This window comes from Phoca vitulina, unplaced genomic scaffold, assembly GCF_004348235.1.
Source record: "Phoca vitulina isolate PV1807 unplaced genomic scaffold, GSC_HSeal_1.0 scaffold38, whole genome shotgun sequence".
Classification (NCBI taxonomy): Eukaryota; Metazoa; Chordata; class Mammalia; order Carnivora; family Phocidae; genus Phoca; species Phoca vitulina.
This window is the reverse complement of record NW_022589741.1, coordinates 17,269,367-17,274,329: the sequence shown is the minus strand read 5'-3', so window position 1 is coordinate 17,274,329 and position 4,963 is coordinate 17,269,367. Positions and strand designations below refer to the sequence as shown.

Genomic DNA, 4,963 nt, shown 5'->3' with positions numbered 1-4,963 from the left:
AGAGAAGAAAGAGAAATTAAGGAGTCGATCCCATTTACAATGGTACCCAAAACCATAAGATACCTAGGAATAAATCTAACCAAAGAGGCAAAGTATCTGTACTCAGAAAACTATAAAATACTCATGAAAGAAATTGAGGAAGACACAAAGAAATGGAAAAACGTTCCATGCTCATGGATTGGAAGAACAAATATTGTGAAGATGTCAATGCTACCTAGAGCAATCTACACATTCAATGCAATCCCCATCAAAATACTATCTACTTTTTTCAAAGAAATGGAACAAATAATCCTAAAATTTGTATGGAACCAGAAAAGACCCCGAATAGCCAGAGGAATGTTGAAAAAGAAAAGCAAAGCTGGTGGCATCACAATTCCGGACTTCCAGCTCTATTACAAAGCTGTCATCATCAAGACAGTGTGGTACTGGCACAAAAACAGACATATAGATCAATGGAATAGACTAGAGAGCCCAGAAATGGACCCTCAACTCTGTGGTCAACTAATATTCGACAAAGCAAGAAAGAATGTCCAATGGAAAAAAGACAGTCTCTTCAACAAATGGTGTTGGGAAGCAGAAGAATGAAACTGGACCATTTCCTTACACCACACACAAAAATAGACTCAAAATGGTTGAAAGACCTCAATGTGAGACAGGAGTCCATCAAAATCCTAAAGGAGAACACAGGCAGCAACCTCTTCGACCTCAGCCGCAGCAACTTCTTCCTAGAAACATCGCCAAAGGCAAGGGAAGCAAGGGCAAAAATGAACTATTGGGACCTCATCAAGATAAAAAGCTTTTGCACAGCAAAGGAAACAGTCAACAAAACCAAAAGACAACTGACAGAATGGGAGAAGATATTTGCAAATGACATATCAAATAAAGGGCTAGTATCCAAAATCTATAAAGAACTTCTTAAACTCAACACCCAAAGAACAAATGATCCAATCAAGAAATGGGCAGAAGACATGAACAGACATTTTTCCAAAGAAGACCTCCAAATGGCCAACAGACACATGAAAAAGTGCTCAACATCGCTCAGCATCAGGGAAATCCAAATCAAAACCTCAATGAGATATCACCTCACTCCAGTCAGAATGGCTAAAATTAACAAGTCAGGAAACGACAGATGTTGGCGGGGATGCGGAGAAAGGGGAACCCTCCTACACTGTTGGTGGGAATGCAAGCTGGTGCAGCCACTCTGGAAAACAGTATGGAGGTTCCTCAAAAAGTTGAAAATAGAGCTACCATACAATCCAGCAATTGCACTACCGGGTATTAACCCCAAAGATACAAATGTAGGGATCCGAAGTGGTACGTGCACCCCGATGTTTATAGCAGCAATGTCCACAATAGCCAAACGGTGGAAAGAGCCAAGATGTCCATCGACAGATGAATGGATAAAGAAGAAGTGGTATATATATACAATGGAATATTATGCAGCCATCAAAAGGAATGAGATCTTGCCATTTGCAACGACGTGGATAGAACTGGAGGGTGTTATGCCAAGCGAAATAAGTCAATCAGAGAAAGACATGTATCACATGACCTCACTGATATGAGGAATTCTTAATCTGAGGAAAAAAACTGAGGGTTGCTGGAGTGGAGGGGGGTGGGAGGGAGGGGGTGGCTGGGTGATAGACACTGGGGAGGGTATGTGCTATGGTGAGCGCTGTGAATTATGCAAGACTGTTGAATCACAGACCTGTACCTCTGAAACAAATAATATATGTTTAAAAAAAAAAAAGAAGAAGATAGCAGGAGGGGAAGAATGAAGGGGGGGGAAATCGGAGGGGGAGACGAACCATGAGAGACAATGGACTCTGAAAAACAAACTGAGGGTTCTAGAGGGGAGGGGGGTGGGAGGATGGGTTAGCCTGTTGATGGGTATTAAAGAGGGCACGTTCTGCATGGAGCACTGGGTGTTATGCACAAGCAATGAATCATGGAACACTACATCAAAAACTAATGATGTAATGTATGGTGATTAACATAACAATAAAAAATAAATAAAAAATTTTATACCAAATAAAAATAGAATAAAGTATCTCAGTATTGTATTAATATTATTATTATTATTATCTTCTTCTTTAAGTTTTTTGTAGGCTCCAAATTTGCCAAGTTGGGCATCTGCTACTTTTAAAATCAGAAACAAAATACCCAGAGACATAAAAAACTAAAATTGAAGATGGTTTGTATTGAGAGACCTGGAGTAGCCAGAATGCTCAGAGGAATGAAATGTTTTGGTAGATTTCATGTTGTGACAAACTACAAATTAATTAAGAATCCCTTTCTGAATCTCTTTGGTGAGACTCATCAGCCAACAATTGTTTTCTGAATACCTACCGCATCCTTGATTCGGGGCACTGAACACTATTGTCTGGCCCAGACCAGGCGCCTTGCAGAGATTCCGAATCACTACCATTTGATGAATGCAAGTATGTATCAGGCAGTCTGGCGCTGGACAGTGGGGACGCCAAGTGAAATAACACCGAGCACCCTGCCCTGGCAGGACTCACAATACTATGGAAGAGATCCATGCAAATTCACTCTGAAATACAGGTGCACATGTTATACTAACAAAGGAAATGAGGTTCTGCAGAACAACTGTGAAAGAAGTAATTTCTCCTGGAGAACTCAAGACAAGTCTTCACAGAAGACAAAAGGGAGCCTTGCAGGATGGACAGGATTGTAGCAGACCACAGAAGGAGAACCTTCCTACCCCACCTCTGGCTGAAGAACCGGATGGACAAGAGCACAGAGGCAGGAGGAAAGCCAGGGCATGTCTGGGTTTAAGAAATCAAGAAGCAATCTTCCTAGAAAGAGCGAGGGGTCTTTTGCGGGGAGTGCTGGGGGCATGGTTTCTCAAAGGGCATCAGTTCACTTTCTAAAACAGTAACTAGTGGTCATAACCGAGTCTTTGCTTAATTACTGTAGAGATTTGGGTGCCTGGACCATCCATGGGGACATTAAAACCACAATATACTTCATAAACGCACATGTCAAACACATAAGATACTGTTCTAAATAACAGCTGTAATCCCTTACCTTTGTATAGCACCTTTCCATTTACAAAGCTTTTCCCTGAGGTTTATTTCATTTGCTCTTCACAGACACCCTATGAGACAAGCATTTTTATCACCACTTCGACGATAAGAAAACACACTCGCAGACATCTGATGAATCATCCCCATTACACCGCGTGTAAGTGACAGTTGGGTTCAAATATTCTAACTCCATTGCATTTCCCTCCGCACCGCGGCTGCCTTTGACCCAGGGACACACCCTCGCAGCCCACTCCTCTTGTACCTCCTTCCGAATTTCATTTTAATCATTGTCATGGTCTTCTTTCTTCTTGGATTATAAAGTCCAGAGGGTTCTGTTTAGACTGGGTCTGGATTCTTCAAAGCAATTCCCCACTTTCAAAGTGCTTTCACACCTCATTTATCCTTACAACTTCTCAGGTAATTCCGACAAATTGAAAACTTTACTTTCGTCTAAATACAGGGAGGACAGAATGGGATGCGGAGGGGGTGGGAGCAGGGAGCGGGGCAGGAGGGAGCGGCTGATTTACTTGAGGCTCTCTCGCCTTCCTCTGTGCTGCCCGACTCGGGCAGAAAGGGCCCAAGGTGCTAGAAAGTCCTTGCACTTTGGTCCTTCCCAGGTTGACAGACTCCTGGAAATGTACATGGTATAAAATCTCTCTTTACAAATTCCATTTTTGTCGCACCACTTTTACTACCAAAGCCTCTTTCAACATTTGGTTCCATAAGAAAAACTGTTCTGTCATATGGTTTCAAGTAATCCTCACACTTCTAAAATCGAATATGGCTGCCAACTAATATTGCAAGAACTAAATAGATGACATCTGGAAAGAAGAATTTTAAAACCCACTGTTTCATTACCCCCACCTGTGTCTTTCCAGGCAGCAGTGAAAAGGAGAGGTGAAGCAGCAAAGCAATTCTCAGAGACTCCGTTTGGAGGAAAATAGGGAGGAAGGGGACATGTTAAAAATTGGATTTATCATCTGTCTCTGTTGTCCTGATTCACCAGATGCATTTCAAACACTTAGGGTAAGGCAGAAGGTTGCATATTCAGCCAGTGAGGGCAGGATGCCTTTATAGCCGATTGTCTCCCCAAAATACAAAACCTATTGCCTAAAACATCAGGCTGGCTGTGGAATTGAGCTCGGGTTTAATGAACAGAGAAATCAATGATACTTACTGAGCATCTCCGATGTCCCTGCTCCGGAGAAAACAGGGCACAGGGTAACTTTGTGCAAAACATTTAATACTTCCTACTCCAGGCTACCCTGTCTGAGAAATTAGGATACTAATAATACTGGCTCTTCCAAACTGACAGGCTTATTGTAAAGCCCAAATAAGGTAATAGATGTGGAAGGGATTTGTAAGCTCTAAAGTGCCAGGGAAATGCAAAGTAACATTATTACACAATGAACCAGTAGGTCTGACCCCTGCTCAGAAGGAGCTTGCAACCTATCTGGAGGAACAAAGCATCAACATATCAAATGTAAGTACCAGCATAAGGATTACATTATAGGAAAGACAACATGACAAGTGGTTTGGCAAGATAATATGCAATTATTTGCAAGGGAGAGGTACAGACAATGAGATTTATGAATTTAAAATAGGTAGCAATCTCAGTGAGCTGGAGTGATGTGGACAGGCTTTGTGGCGGAAGCAACTCTGGATCTGGCCTTGGACGGTGAGTAGGTTGAGCAAAGAGCATTCGATACCATTCCTGCGGCATGCCCGAGCTCCTTGCCCAGATCCAGGTAAAGACATGCTGAGATAGAATACACACCACTCCTGCATGTGGTCTACCGTCTGAGGCCCACTGAGGTAAGACTCCATTATTGTCAAGACAGAGTGAGCTTCAAAAGAAGTCCCTGAAAAAAGGAAGGAAGGAAGGAAGGAAGGAAGGAAGGAAGGAAGGAAGGAAG

General features: G+C 42.4%; 1 long non-coding RNA gene across 1 annotated transcript in view; it reads right to left on the bottom strand.

Annotated features, from left to right (window-relative positions):
• Positions 1–2,981: 2,981 nt before the first annotated feature.
• LOC116647031 overlaps positions 2,982–4,963 on the bottom strand; it is an 18,327-nt gene continuing 16,345 nt past the window's right edge. The window contains exon 3 of the long non-coding RNA XR_004302260.1: positions 2,982–3,118. This is a non-coding gene — a long non-coding RNA (uncharacterized LOC116647031). The remainder of the gene's footprint in view (positions 3,119–4,963) is intronic.